General features: G+C 48.5%; 1 protein-coding gene across 2 annotated transcripts in view; it reads right to left on the minus strand.

Moving 5' to 3' along the window:
• Positions 1-15583, minus strand: part of Zmat4 (zinc finger matrin-type 4) — a 372312-nt gene extending 356729 nt beyond the window's left edge. For both annotated transcript variants that reach the window (XM_055593395.1, XM_055593394.1), the window contains exon 1: positions 15454-15583. The gene's annotated coding sequence lies outside the window, so the exon portion shown is untranslated. The remainder of the gene's footprint in view (positions 1-15453) is intronic.
• Between the last annotated feature and the right edge of the window lie 854 nt (positions 15584-16437).

The following is a 16437-nucleotide window of genomic DNA, read 5'->3' on the forward strand; positions in this document are numbered from 1 at the left end:
GCGTCCCCTTTACGTGGGGGTGGGAGCACAGACACCAGGAAGCTCTGGGACAATGTGAAGTTGTGTGCATCACCATCCGGCCACTGTCAATCACTGCCTCTTCTCAGAGGCCTGAGGAGACAGACATTCCTTAGCCACCTCAGTCCAAAATGCGGAAATGTCTCAAAGAAGGAGAGACCCAAAGGTCACGCCTCTGGCAGAGCCACACGCAGCCAGGCGCTGGCCTCGAAAAACAGACGTGTCGCTACTCCTAAGTCACACGCTTGCTCATCACTGTGCTGTCGAAGAGGCCCACGACCATATAAAGCAGCACCCCCGGGGCCGGCTTCACAATCACTGCACGTCTCGCAGCCAGCCATTTGCTTTACGCCGCTCAAGTTTAGGGAGATGGACAGGATTTTCCAAGAAATCGTTTGATTGCTATGAGAAATCCATGTTCCTGCTGCGCTAAGCGTTGCAGGGATTTTGGTCACCTTTACTTTCTTGCAGCATATTGCAGTCCCTGGCAGCTGGAGGGCTCCCAGGTTCTCATGTTAAAGGTGCTGTGCTGTTTGGCAGTGCCAACATGATCCCCTGTGGTGCCCTTCTTCCAAAACAAAAACAAAAACAAAACCCACAACTGACCAGCAAGAGTTGGGAGGGTGTGTCCTGTGTCTGAGCTTCGAATTGGAAAAGCAGGCATTTCGGCCATTTTCATTCACCCCTCAAGGCTGCACGACAGAAATATGTTGTGACCCCAGCCCACTACCCTGTCCTATCCGTGGAGCTATCTCCACGCCATAGACCCTGAGTGCTTAAGGCTAAGTACTCCGCTCCAGCCAATGTTTTCATCACACCTCTAAGACCTGAACCAGGACCTTGAAAGCTGATAAAACTGGGTGTGGGGGCTAGAGAGATGGCTCAGAAGTTAAGCACATGTTGTTCTTCTGATGTCCCATGAACATAGCACACATACACGCGTGCAGGCCAAAAATTAAATAAACCTAAAGAAAAAATTTAATGTGGTTTGGGAAAAGCCATATGGACTCTCTGAGTCAGGTATTTGAAGTTACCTAGGGTTAAAATGAGGTCTCTTCTGAGCTCTGGAATAAGATCTGGGGAGAAAATGGAAAAGCCTTCCGCCTTGGTCAGTTCTAAACGTCAAGCTCATTGCTTCTGTCACTCATGCGGTGACCTCTGTTGCACACATCCGAAGCAGCCTGTTCCATCCTTTGTAATCTAAAAGAAGGGCCTATGCAAAACAATCTGACTCAGGCGGAGCCAGCCTCCTGCCCGTGCCCAGCCCTGCACATGGCCTCCCCTTTCCTGGGGCAGAACTCATGGGGCGACCTGCATGCCAGCACTCTGTCACAGGTGTCCAGGGCTGTCCCTCATGCCATCTCAGCACTGCATCAGGAAGTCCTAGGCCAGCTGTTCTGCTGGGCACCTGCACCCCGCTTTCCAAACCCAGCACCTTCCTTCCCCAGACTCCATTTGCTCCCGAAAGTGGTTCCTGGGATCTCTGAGGAAAGCTGTTGGAAACTCCAGGCATGTGACTTCCTTTCTTTAAATGCATTCATCCAAAAGCTACCACAGTGGGCAGCTCTGAACCTACAGGAATCCACAAGGGTCCTTGAATATGTTCGTCTTAGCCTTGTAATTCTGTTATAACTCTTCAGGATTTACAAGGCAGCTTTTGTAGTGGAAAGTTCAAGTGATGGTATATACACATGCACACGCACATACAAACAAATACACTCAGACACACACACCCATATATACTCTCACACACACACATACACGCATGCACACCTTTTAATTTTGGTTAAGAGAGACAGAACAACCCTCTATAATTGCCTGCAGCTCTCTCCCACTGCATTGGAGGCCTCCGTAAGAGTCCCCTATAAACACACTCACCTACCACACCCACAGACAGCTTCTCCCACTCGCTCAGTGTGAGAAGTGGCCTGTCCTCCCCACCCCAAGCCACTGTAGGATCTGGCCTCAGGCCCCTACACCACTTTTATCTGCTTACAAAGGGCCTGTTAGGTTTCCCATTTTGGAAGCAGACGTGCTGGCTTTGACCTCCACACAGCCCTGCTGTTACTGTTTCATCTCTTTGCACCTCCTGAGGACAACACTCTGCCACAGAGTTGTTTATTTTCCTTGAACTCACTCCACCCAAAGCACCTTCATCACCCAGCAGCAGCCTCCGCTGAGCAGAGGCTGAGCTCTGTACCCCCCCGCCCCCCAGCTCTGATTCTCCTTTAGAAGGCACCTCTCTACCTTGGGTTCCTAAGGCAGGTCCTCCCTCTCTCCCACCCCTTTTCAAGGCTACTTCCTCTCCTTCCTGTTTCCAGGATAATTTTCAATGTCTCACACCCAAGGTCAGGGAATGCTGACCCATGGGTCAGATGGATTCCCAGTCAAGTTCTGTTGTAACACAGCCTAGTTTATTCATTTATAGCTGTCCTCGGCTGCTTTGTGCTACAAGAGTCAAGTTAAACAGTTGCAGGGAAGACAATACGGCCTGCAAAGCCTAAAGTATTTACTGTCTGGCACTTTAGGAAGTTTGCCAGCTACTCTTCCAGATCTATAAATACTGCCATTCTCAAAACTCCATGTTTACCACCTCTGTACCCACGCTCTCCTGAGCGAGCTAATCCTGGCCCCATGGCCTTAAATGGCACTGATGACCCCATAACCCCTCTCTCGTCTAGCCCTCTTCCCTGGACTCCAGACTCACAACCCACCTCTGCAGTGGGCATTTTGACTGGATGTCTCATCCGTCCTAAAACAGAGTCCTCACTTCCTGCCCCACCAGCACCCCCAGTCCTGGCCTCCTATCCTTCCACAGCCTCATCCTCACTTCCTGCCCTGTCCCCTCCGCCCTCACTTTTCATCCTGCAACCCACATCATCCTCACTTCCCATCCTCACCCTATGCCTCCCCAGGGAACTCCCTAATCCTTGCTTTCTGTCCTTCTACCAATCCCTGTGCCACTTCTCACCCCACCCCTACTCCCACTGTCTTCCAACCCCATCCTCGCTCCTTGCCACACAACTTAGTACAACCTTTATCTTCACTCCCCCCAGCACCACTTCCCATTCGCTCCTTATATAGACCTTCCCCCTTCATTCAAAACCCTTATACACATCCCTGAACGTTATCTCTCAAACCCAAAGTTCAACTCACTAGCACATCCCACCTGCTCCCTCTTCACACTATGAATAGAACTTGACCACTGACAAAAAGCCCCCACGTTATCAGCCAGGCTCTGTTCTCCTGGCTGGCCTGTGCCTACACAATGGCTTGCTACAGTGTATCTCAGGATGACAACCGATGATGCTTTGATATCATAGGCCGGACAGGCTGCTGTACCTAACACCTCTACGGAGCTGGAGAAGGCTGAGTCTGGCCTCTGGCTGTGCAACTACTGCTGGCATCCTGTTATCTTTAACTTGGAGACCTTTCCCGGCACGGACTTCCAGTCTTCCAATATCCACACAGGCCAGCTAGCTCCCCTGTTTCAGGCCTTAGAGGAGTGCAACTCTTGGAAAAGCTGTTCGGGGCACATCCTCCCCTAAGGCACTCCCTCCTGCCCTGGCTGGCTTTATCTTTCTCTCTGCAGACACCAGTCCTCAGACATATTTACTTGTGGTATAGCTAGCTGTTCATCTCCCCACGTAGAATCTAATCTCATAAAGGCTAGAACCCAGGACAGCTTCAGCCCCTGCTGTATTCTTACTGCTTAGAGAACTCTGTCTGTTCTCAATATTTGGAACGTGGAATAAGTAGATACCCAAATGCCCAAAGCTTCTGTTTCGCATTAAGGAGGCAGAAGGACAGGGAAGAGAAACAAACTGTTTGCAGCAAGAAAAAAAAAAAAAAATCAAAGAGCAGAGCTCTATCCTAGGGCTCACACGTCCAAGCCAGCCATCTTCCTTGGTGACCTGCCCCAGGGAATGTACTGAATCAAATCAGGCTCCAGTGGCAAAGTGACTGTGCAGCCGGAACCCTTCTGCAGAGCCTCCTGGAGGTCAGCATGGCCACAGGGAGAAGGCGCCTCTACGGGGAAAACAGAACTGTAAAACCAGCTCCTTCCCGTCCAGTGTCAGTCACTCGGAATCTCTGGCCAAAGGGCAGGAGGGGAGCTGCCTGGGATAGCACAGCGAGGGAACACAGCATCTATGAGCCTGTTTCCTCCCTTGTAAAATAAGGTGTTCTCACCAAATGTAGATACAAATATATAGCCAAAGGGCCATCTTAGGCTCTTTGTCTTTCCTTCCGCATGTAGCTTATCACACCTAAAAGTTTGCAACTTTAAAAGAGGTCACCCTTAGGACTTTCCTCCAGCTGGGAGGACACACAGACACACAGACACAGACACACACACACACACACACACACACACACACACACACACACACACTCATATCTGAGCATGCCTCGGGGGCTTGCTTGCTTACTCCCAACTTGGCCCTGAATTTTCAACTTTTCTTTTCCTTGTTGGCTAATAAATTTGAAAACCCCAAGTTCCCAACACAATGAGAGGTTTCACAGAGTGGCAACAGCACCAGCTCTCCCTTCTGTCTTCCTGGAACCCCACAGGGAAATTCCCTTCCAACAGGAAGAAACTCAAGAACACAGCAGAAAAAAAATGGAAGCCTTCAAGACCCCAGCCCACCTCTGCATCTCTGTCTTCCTCCCTTTATGCACCTCATTGCCGCATTGTCCCAGTCTACTAATCACGAAGACTTTCTAAGAGAGTAGATCCTGTCTTGGACAGGCCACCCGCAGCATGTCTTAACATCACTTTAATGCAGCCCACAGGCCCTTGGCTGAGCCGTTCCTGCTAGCCCTTACTCTAAACATACTTTCCTTAGAGAATGCCGCTCCAACACGTCTATATTAATCACATCCTTCAAAACTCAACGTTCGTGATGTTCTGTCTTCATGGGCCTTCTGAAATCACTATTTCCCTCACTGATAATGGCTTTCCTCAGCACCTGTGCTCAGCCTCATACTGCAGGGCTCAGCCAAAGTCTCCCTAACACCCAAAGCCATGCCAGGCATTCTGCTGCTGACTCCCCAAGTAGCCACAAGGGCTTCACGGGATGCTAATTCACACCCTTCCTTTACCAAGGACATACAGGTCCATGGGAGACTCTTGCTGCTGAGAAGCCAGCTGCAATTTGTTGGCAGGATTCAGCTGCCCTCACAGTTCCATATCCATTCCCTATTGATCTCTTTCCCTGCAAAATGGGGAGAACACCTCACCCACACCTGAAGTTTCCAAATACAAAATACCACATAAGTTTGGGTTCTTATTAAAATAAATAGAACAGCAAATTATGTACATACAACTCCTCAACCAACGCTGCTTGCTGCAAGCCTGACCACTTTTTTTTTTCCAATTAAGCCTTCGAAAGCCCCAAGGTTATACCCACGAGAGCCACTGCCCATACCCCAGAGCCCTCGTGTGGCCCAACACACATCATGGAGCCAGCCAGCTGCGTCTTCCACCCCAAGCAAGCTGACTTGGCTGCACAGAGTTTATGCAACAGAGGAAACGCAGTGGGGAACAAACACATTCTGGAAAACAAGAACAAATGAGAGTCTCAGGCAGGATGCAGCCGGTGGGGCCGCCTCTGCCTCAGCACCCACAGCCCCTGCTCAAAGCAGAATAGCTGTCAGCTCATTGATTCGCCCTTGACTCAAAAAGAAGGGTAGGGCAGCTCCACACTGTCCCATGGAAACCTGCCCGCCCTTCTAGGGCACACAGCTCAGCAAATCAGCTATTCTGCAAAGACTGAATACTCTTTGGCTGGTACCAAAGAGCCTCGGGCTTGTGCTCAGTAGTTCTGTTACGCTGAACAAGTCACAAGCCTCTCTGAACCTTAATTTCACCACTTATGGTACATGGGAACATACTGCCCGAGATGCTAAGACAAGATCTGATGGCCGTGACAGGGCCTGGGCGACAGTGATGACCTATGCAATAAGTCACGAGGCCCAGACACCCGCAGCGACTGTCACCTGTGCAGAGGGACAGAGGGACAGAGGGTGAGTTCTTACAGAGATTGCCTGCTGTAATTCAAGACAATATTTACTTACCACCTTCCCAAATGTCCTGCGGACATGTGCCGGTCTTACACAGTAAGCACTGAGCCTATGATGCTATTACATGCATGTCACTGCTTGAATGCCTCTGGTTGCACTAACTGACTTAAAAGATCATTGTTTCCCTACAGAAGAGGAGGCAGAAAGAGTATAAGAGCCAGAAGGGATAGAGGACAGACACAACAGGACTGATGCACACATGAACTCACAGAAACAAGGGTAGCACACCCAAGGCCTGCACAGATCTATACTGGATGAGGTCCCAGCACTGAGAAGGGAAGTAGACACAGCCCCCATCCCTAACCCAGAAACTACCTCCAACTGACAACCGTGTGCAAATGAAAAATTATTTATCTCCACTGGAGTCTCACTACGGAAACAAACTACACACAAAAGCCCCAAGCCCAGCAGTAGATAGCCAAAACAAAATGAACTCACTGGTGTTTTTAAAGTTTCTCTGTCTCATAATCCTTTGGCTGGGCATTTTGATCAACCTTACCTGTCTTTGGCTTATATATTATGGTTTCCGATTTTGTGTTCTTAGGGAGTGTCTGTGTATGTGAATGTGCATGTCTGTGCATCTGAATGTATTTCTTGTGCTCTTTCTTTGACTCTTCTTTTTCTGTTTGTTTGCTTGTCCCACTCTGTTTTGTTTGTTTATATTTATCATTTTTTCAGATATCTGATTGCCTTCTAATGAGAAAAAGAGAAAGAAAGGGTGTAAACTTGGGTGAGGGAGGTGAATGTAGGAGGAAGTGAGGATGGTGGAGAGCCTGATCAAAATACACTGTTTGAAAAAAAAATCTATATTTAATATTTAAAAAAGAAAAAAGAAAGAACATTGTTTCTGGCATGCAAAATAGCATTTTTCCTGTAATAAATTTGGAGAACTCAAAAAGTAAACTAACTAAATAAATAAATAAATGAACTTACCATTTCCAGGTTATGATATCCCACTTTAACTGCAATTACACTCTATTTACTTTCCAGTCTTTACTTAATGATGTATTATTAGCACTTTCTGCATCCTTATATATTATTCAATGTAGTTTTAATAGCTTCTTTGATTTCCATTTTATAGATGACCCATATTAGATTTAATTAATCCCCCGCACAATGTTTTGTTATCATGAATAATGCTGAAAGAAATGTCCATGATTAGGACACTTTGCACATCTCAGTTTATTTCTTTAGGGTTAATTTTGAAGAGAAGCTCTGCTACTGGTTTAAAGAGCATTTTTTTTTGAGACCTGTCTCATATTTTCAAATTATCTTCCCACCAGTAAAGTATATAAACGACTATTGTTCTCTACAACACTCCCACCAACACTGGATAGAATGTTACCATTTTTCAGTTTTGCTAATCCATTAGGGAGCTAACAGTATCTTGGTTTTAATTTTGCATGCTAACTACAAGGCTTTTGCATATTCTAGCCACTTACATCATTTTCATATGTTTTGAAGTATCTATCCGAAAGTTGTTGCCCACTTTCCTATCAAGGAAAAGGGTTTGTTGTTGTTTTAATATTTTGCAGAAAATAAAAATAGTTCCCACTCTCCTTTGATGGTCCTGAACCTGTGCTTAAATGGTCCTTTCCACTAGAGCATAAATCCTAATGACTTGCTTATGTCCTTTCCATGAAATCTGAAATTTTATATGTATGGATGTTTTGCCTGCAAAACATGTCTGTTCAGTGCCCACGGAGGCCAGAAGAGGGCATCAGATCCCCTGTAGGTTGCTGTGAGCTGCCATGTGGGTGCTGGGATTCAAACGAGATGCTCCAGAAGAGCAGGCAGTGCTCTTAACTTCTGCGCCATCCCTCCAGCCCCTTAGCCTGGTTCCCCTTATCCTATTTCAGTGGCAAGGGCCAGTCTCTCTTATCTCACCGTGTAATCTTCTATACCACACATCAGTTTGTCCTCACTGGGCTTCAGAGGTCCTTTTCCTTTTCCCCTAATCTCGTGTGACTCACAAAGTCAGTAGCTCTCCTCTTAGCAGTTGTAGCGGCAGCGTTGTTGTAGCGGCAGCGTTGTTGTAGGAACACAGATCACACAACCAAGCAGAAGTCAGACTGTAAGTCTGTGGAGCCCTGTTGCCCTCCTTTCACCTTTATGTGGGTCCTCGGGATCAAGCTCTGTTTCTCCAGCCCTGCGAGGCTCCTGCAGTCCACAGACCTTGCCTAGAAAGTGGTTTTCCCAAGGAGCTCAGCTCTGTGCAGGCAAAGTGCCCTTCCCTTATCGCATCACTTGCATTCTCCCTGGAGTTCAGTTATAAGGCAATGAAGACCTCCGCTGCGTGTCTTCAGTGAGCCATCTTGCTGGTCTCCCTGTTGCCACCATCTTCCTCCAGGCTCCCATCACTTTCCACCTGTCCCAGACTGCATCTTCCCTTCTTTATACCCTCCCCTTACCCCTGCCCCCCCAAACCTCACCTCCCCCCCACACACCCCCAGCAACTACCCAGGCTATTATTCCTAATCTAAATGAGACTGGCAACCACCCAGAACCCTACCTCCTATTCTCTCCCTCCCTCCCGAAAAACACACCTTGTATATTCAGATTCAACAGCACCCAAGTATTCAATGCATGCTGTGCTAGCCCGTGCTTTTGAGCTGTGCAAACACGACTCACCTCCACACACCTCTCTCTCATAGATCTGGTCAAAAGTGGACTTTTTCCCCCCCCTAGTCTCAATCATTCCTTTCTTCCAGAGACTTCCTATGAATCTCAGGCCCCCCAGTAAGAACAGCCATACTGAGCCTCACATCTAAGACACAGCTCTACAATACTTAACACACCTATTTCAAGGATAGTCTCCAGCATCAAAACCTAGGAGGAAAGCGTGAAGGTCGCCCTGAAGGACAAGGCTATACTGAGCAGCTCTGGGGGCTTGCATGTCTAATGGATTCCTCAGTTTTCCCCCACGGCTGGCAGTTACTCCATGCCCCCTCTGCAAATAGACTCTGATTCCTCCTCGACTCCCTCCTCTGTCTCCTCCAGACCTCTCTCTTCTTGTGGCCCCTCTCATACCCTGAGGCCTGACCAGTTCAGTTTGGTGCCTGCAAGGCACTTCTTCCTTTGGTTCCTTTAAATCTCCCATCTAAGGCATTCCTGGGGCAGGCATCCTGCCCTGCTGCCTGGCTCTGAGGACTTCAGTTGTGGTGTTCAGCTCTATCTGACTCAAACACCATAAAACAAAGAACTTCTCAGCTGCTGCCTCATTGTCAGAAGTACGAAGCTCTTTTCCAACCCCACAGATAGCCAGACTTTGGGTTCTGGGTTAGCCCCCATGGGTCAGCCCTCTCCCTTCCTCTAATGTCCCTCACATGTAACCATTTGTCCTGTTTGTTAAAGATAATGGGTAAAGTATTTTATTCACAGTATGACCTATGTCATGGGCCTTTTTATTCCATTATTTCGGTGGAGAAGTTAAATGGATTTCGATACTCCCTAACCATTGCAAGATATAAATTCTGATCTCTCATGATTTCCCCATACCTCTTCATGGTGCTCCCTTCTCTATCCCCTCCTTTTTGTCCTGGGTTATGACAGAAATGCTGCCATGTGGCCGGGCAGCAACACTGCAGAGGCCCCAAGAGATGGCAGAGTCCTCTCCCTCACTGGAGATGGACCAGTGTGTTATGTAAACTACAGAGAGTGCAGTCAGGCAGAGTGTAAGCAATGGGTGCTGTGGAAAAGGCACACCGTGTGGGCAAAATGCGTGCTGTGCAATAAACACAAAATGTAGACAGTGCGGGCTGTAGAGAGTGCTATGGAGTGCAGGGAACCTGTAGATTCCCTCCCTCTGCCCTGAGCTGGCTGTCAGCTTCATGGGACTGTTCTGTGCATTGCTTGGGGATCCTCTGTCAGCTCTAATCTTTTGTTGCAGACCTGGCAAAATGACCCCAGAGAGGTAAACGCTATGTGTAAGGAACATTAGAGGAAAAGGAAAAGGTAGAGAAAGAAGTAAAGGAAAGATGGCCCATGGGAGCTTTCCCAGGGCCCAAAGTCTGGCTGTCTGTGGGATCAGAAAGAGCTTCACACTTCCGACAATGACACAGCAGCTGGGAAGGTCTTTAGGGAAGTAAATAGATAGAGAAGAGAGCATCAAGAAGAGATAGGGGGAAATCATGAGAGATAGTGAATTTGAATCTTGCGATGGTTAGAGATTACAGATGTGCATTCAACGTCTCCACTGCCAGCAACGGGTACCAACGAGCTATCAATGAACACTGCTCAGCTGTAGATGTCGATCTTTGCCATTCAGGTAAGGGGATATTAGGAGCCCAATAAATCAAATGGCCTGTTCAGTTTGGGAATTAAAAGGAAATGAGCTACAAAGAAAATAACCCTGATTCTGAAGATGGAAGGGGGGGGGCCTTAATTCTGGTCTCCGTTCTCTCACTGATTCCCTGGACGATGCCACCAAAGGCATTTGCCTTTGTGGGATCGTTTGCCAGGTCTGCAACAAAAGATTAGAGTTGACAGAGGATCCCCAGGCAATACACAGAATATTCCCATCAAGGTGGCAGCTAGCCCAGGGCAGAGGGAAGGGATCTACCCACGGAGCTTCATGGGTTCCCTGCATTCCATACTTGCCCCCAGGCACTTCCAATGCCAGCCCCAGAGTCAAGGGTGTAGTTTGGGAGAAATGATTGTTAGGTCCTTCTCCAGGATAGAGATGGATCCTGAAGCTCAAGGAGTCCTCCCCTTTACCAGCTGACAGTCCTCCAGCCCCAACTAGCGTCTCCAGCTTATCCATTTCTTAAAGATTATTGTGGAGGCTCACAACCTTCCCTTTTAAAAAAAAAAAAATCTTGCTGATGGAAAATTCTTCCTCATACCTAATCTAAGTCCATCTGCTGCAATTTCTGTCTATTTTCTCTCGTTCAATCCTTAGTGGAGATGGGGAACAGCTGGTCGCCATCCTCCGTCTAACATCCCCTCCTAAACCAGAATTGGTTATGACATCACCCCTCAGCCTGTTTTTCTCCTGGCACACCATCCACTATGCCTCCTGACCTGTCTTCACAGATCCTAGTTCTGAAAGCCTGACCAGTCACCATGGCAGCCTTGGAGACTGCAGAGCTGTGGCCTCCACAGCAGGAGGTAGACGCCCTGGCAAGATCAAAAGGGAAGGTCACTGCAGAAAGAGACCTAGAAGAACACAGTCCAATCTTCGGGAGGAAACTAAAAGCCAAAAAGAGCAAATGAGTATGATGTCCAAGATCAAATCCCGGAGCTAAAGTGCCAGACCCAATAGTCCTTCTCGTTCTGTCTCTCTGTCTCTGTCTGTCTCTGTCTCTCAGTGGTGGTTGGGGGTAGGGTCTCTATCTTGCCTAAGCTTTCCTTAAACCCCAGATCTTCCTGTCTGTGGGCATGTGCCACTCTACCCAGCTAAAACTCCAAATACTACCACAACTCCATAAATAGTCACAGCAGTGTCTCAGCTGACTAGCGAAGGTCCACACTCTCCGTTTGCATCTCTCCAGCTCCGTCTTCCTTGGGCTGCTGGCAGATGCCTGAACTTACTACTACAGACGTCTCTGGCTTTTGTCAGGTACTCAAATCCCCAATGCGAGTGTGGTTCAGTGGCAGTGTGATGCATTCTACAAATACAGAAGAAACACGTCAATGCCTCTGCCACACTGTTGACTTAGTGTAAGGGAGTAAATTTGATCTTTTCCAGCTACTGATGGATTAGGGTTAAAAGAGAACAAAGAAATAGGGAGAGCGCAGACAAACTGCACTGTCCGCAAATGTTTCCAAATGTTACCCAGTTGGACCGGTGTGGAGGCTGTGGGAGGGGGGTGGAGGAGTGGTCCTCAGGACGGTGGAGCAGCAGTGGGGCCCTGGACTTGGTGGGAATCGCCTTTGCCCGGAGGCCTCCGCCCCGCCTGCCTCACACACAGCAGCAACACACTCTACCCAGGAACCCTGCTGAGGTCTGAGATAAAACTGAACTTGCTAAAAGGATGACTTCATGGACCCCTCGGCTAACCCAGCATCTCTGGGATGTCCTCTTAACACTTTCTGAACTGAAGTGCACAGGGTGTCTCTGAGAACATCTCACGTAGGGGCCTGAAATGATGGGAAGAACCAGATGGAGGAAGGAAAGGGAAGTACAGCTACCTACCAAATTGGGTAGGGTACCTGCTTCAGGTGGGATGAAGGATGGAGATGTGAGTGTATGGGAAAGTGAGTCAAATGAACTGTTTACTCCTTCTTTGGGCTTTTGAAATTTTCCCAAACAAAAACCAGAGGACACTTGAACATGGAGAATATATTTCTGAGCCTATATTTCAAGACAGCCATCTCCCCCCCCCCCATTTTGAATAAACCGAGGCACGTTGTGACTTAGTCTTGTCAACTTTCAGGGATGTTCCAGACTGCTTCAAACCTTCAGATAAACCCCTCCCTGAGGATCTCTGGGAAATTCATACATCCACAAAGAGAAAGGAGACATCATGACAGCATTTACCAAAACACCTAACCCAATAAACCTGCTTATTTGATTTACCCAAAACCACAAAATTAAATTTTAAAATAGAAAACAAAAAGACACTTCTCTGATAAAAAAAAAAAAAGATTTTTTTTTTAATATGTTTTCAATCCTGTTTCTGGGCACAATTTTATTTAACTGCAAAATCTGCACAAAAAGATGAGATCAAGGCAGGTTGGAAAAGAGATTACTTATTGACGTGTTTATCACAGAAAGGGATGGTGGGGGGAGAGGATTGGTGGTCCAGGGGAGTAGAGGAAGTCTCCCATTTGCCAGGGGGATCATACTGGGCTTGGAATAGTGGAAGGATGTAGCCCTTCTCATCGAAGTAGCTCAGTGACAGAAGTCCTGGCTGGCCAGCTGAGGAGAGAAATGCCAGGTGGATCCATGGAGCCCACCCAGGTTCCTAGCTAAAGCTATCATGTTCAATTCGACGAGATGACAACTAACAAATTGAATTTCCTGAGCACCCATCAGTCCCTTCACACGCAAGCAAGCAAGCGCTTGGCTTCACAATGAGTTAATCAGCCACATACCAGTGATTACATCCTCCAAACTGTGTAGCAAAGGTTCAGGGGCCTGGGGTTTGTGACCACACCGTCCAAGGTGAAGCTGTCATGGGGGTGGGGAGGGGATTGGGGTTTTGTCAACTACTCTCCAGCTCTTATACTCATTATTTTTTTTTTTAGCTTAAGTTGTTATTTTAATGATCTCTGTTCCAAATGAGGAAATACAAGGAAGAAGAATGAGGAGGAGGGAGAGGGAGGAAAAGCAAGCGCTCCAGCGTGTCCCACTTGTACTTTTCAAAGCTCCCTCGGCTCCCTCCCCCACCCAGCCCTTTCCTCTGTGCATGAGTCACCACAAGGAGCTGTTTTTAAAAAGCCTGGCTTTAATGTTCTCTATCATGATAGACATCAACAGACAGATCACAGATTGGCATGAATTGAAGGGGGAACCCTAAGTTCTACCCCTGGCTTCTGACCCAAGACACCCCTCAAATGTAAAAAGCTTACCTAATTTATTGCTATGTTCATAAAGGAGGGGGGATGCCTGCATTCACGTCACTTTCTCAGTTCTAAGTACTGACCCCATGGCCTCTTTGGGGGATCATGTGCCTTACATCACAGAGGGAGGAGTCCCTTAGATCTGCCCCCAACAACCTAGAAAAGTTCAGCACCTCTCAGGGACCTTGGATACCAGGAGTCATGCTATGCAGAGTCCAGGGTTTCTTTAGGTACTTCCAGCCGACATGTGTACAAAAAGAGGGCTGGCATCAACTCCAACCACGGGCAGCTAGGCTGCTATTTCTCCAACCATCGGGGAGTAGAACTTCCATGATAACAGTTCCCAGCCAAAACAGTCGCTGAAAGGAAGTGAAGGAGAACCTGTTGTGTGTGGTAGTGACGAAAATAGGAACTGAAAGCAGGAATGATTTGTGGAGCAGAAGAATCAAGGCAGTTGCACCTCTGAGATGGGGGGAGGGGGGTCACAGGGTTGCGGCACTGATGAAAACCCCTCCCAGAACACCCATCGGGACTCTTTTATGGCTTCAGGTCTAGGGCAGAAATCACATGGAGGAAAGTCACCTGGACTTCCACCTCCCTCAAACCCCAGGGAACTGTAATCTCACCTGGAGACTGGCAACTTCAGAGGATGTGGCGGGTATGGCTGACCACTGCATGCCTTGTGACAGGAAACAAAACCAGGAGCTACCTGTGTGTGAAAGCCAGGAGTCCAGGGCCAGATACATCGCCTTCACCTCCACCACACTTCCTCAAGGTCCACTCCCCCCACACACACACTTCCCGGTGGCGGAGGCTAACAGAAAGGAGCTATCTCCGGGATTGAAAGTGGGTCTCGGGCAAGCGCGGCCCTTGCGGTCACACAATGTGGAATGGTCGAGAACCAGCCATGGCCCATGGCGAGCTCTTTTGCCTGAAGAGCGCTTATCAGAAGCAGTGCGGGCAGGGACTCCAGCACCAGCTACCTGAACAAATGCACCTGAGCATCTGGACAGCCTAGCCCTCCCGGCGACTTCCCCTCCCACTGGCCTCACTTCCAGAGCTGCTAGGACCTTCCTCTGATAGGAGTGTAAATCACACTGAGATAAAAATCCATCTCCATCTCCACCCCCTTTCGGGACACACCACATCAAGAAAGTCTTCCAGAGTGTTCAGGAGCTAATCAGTGAGGTGATTTCTTTGTCGATGGCAAGGGTTTTATTTTTCAATAAGTTGGGTGATGTGCAGATAGATGCTAACGGTCAAACAGGACAGGGTCCTACACCCTTATGAAATTTCACTCTTCACCAACTGAAGACCAATTAAGATGGAGTGGGCAAAAGTGGCCCAGGAAAAGATGAGAAAAGTTTTGGAAGGACTGGAGTTGAAGGTCACGACAGTTTGGGCAAGGCAGGTCAAAGTACTGTGGACAGGGCAGACCCGATGGCAGAAAATCCAACCAAATCAAGCTTGCTTCTGGAACCAGCTCACGGGTACGGTCACAGCATCATTCTGGCCCAGGAGAGCGGTCCAGCCTCAGTCACCCAGCAAACCTAAATCTACACTCTAACCCTGCAGGTCCTCTATCCCCCAACCAGACCCATTTTAATGGACCAGAGCGCAGCTAATTAAGAGTAGTAAACAAGCCTAGCTGTTGATCGGCGGGCGCAGAAGTTTTTCCGAATTGTAGGCTTGCTTTCCTCCCAACAAAAGACAGCGGGTCTCCACCTTTGTCACCTGTCCTCCCCTTAAACTTTTCTCTCTGCAATCCTCCACCTGTGCTTACAGCAAGCCTGTGCGAAAACACAGCGGAAGCAGCCCCCTCTCCCGGGACACAGATAAAGGTACCTTCTCCGAGAAGCAGAGGAGCTGTTTGTTATCCGGAGGCTCGCTGCCCGGGCGGGCGAGCGCAGGAGGACGCTGCCGGGATGGAGCACGCTGAGGATGCTGCGTTCCTGTCTCTGCGACCAGACCTTTCAGCAGCTCGGACCAACTGTGCTAGCAATGCACTTAGCAATTATCTGCTGGCGCCGACGCCCCGCCTCCTGCTCTTGTGATTGGCTCTCCAGTCCCGGGCAGGACTGCATTGGTCTCGGCCGACCTCACTCATTGCTTTGGCTTCTACTATTATCTAAGCCATCAAAGGAAATAATTCCATGTTTCATTGACAACCTGTAAGGTTCTCCTCCCGCCAGGTGTCGGGGGCAGAAGTGGGAATCCAGAGAAGGGAAGGGAGAGAGCCAAAAAAGGTGGGAGGTGGGCGAGGAAGGGAGAGAAGGGGTGGGAGGGTGGGAGGAGAGAGAGAGAGAGAGAGAGAGAGAGAGAGAGAGAGAGAGAGAGAGAGAACTCAGGTTCTTGCCCCGGCATTTTAACTTCCACAAAACAAAGCCCACTGCAACAATTATCCGGCCTTATTTCCTTATTTCTCCCCGTTTCTGGCAGATACTCCCGAGGCTTATGGAATCATAACGGGGTTTCCGTTGGTATCAGAAGGCTCCAAAAAGCAGAGCAGAGGGCTGAAGCCACAGAATGATGCTTCTACACCTTGGAGGTCACCTGAAGGTCATTTCACATGTTTAATGGGGGGCATATTACATGCTTTAACCGGCTGTTCAGGTGCCTCGTGCTTTCCCCAGGGTCCACTGACTGCCCCGACTGGAGGTAGCAGTCTCCCTCTGCGCTCTATCTGGAGTCTGCAAGGCACTCTGGCTCCAAGCACCTGCCAGGAGCCTGGGTGTTTGTTTGTTTGTCTGTCTATTTGTTTGTTTGTTTTAACCTGTTTCTTTCCATTATTGCACAGACTCAAAAAATACCAGCCGAATCAAGGGGAAA

This window comes from Psammomys obesus, unplaced genomic scaffold, assembly GCF_907164565.1.
Source record: "Psammomys obesus unplaced genomic scaffold, mPsaObe1.curated_primary_1811, whole genome shotgun sequence".
Classification (NCBI taxonomy): domain Eukaryota; kingdom Metazoa; phylum Chordata; class Mammalia; order Rodentia; family Muridae; genus Psammomys; species Psammomys obesus.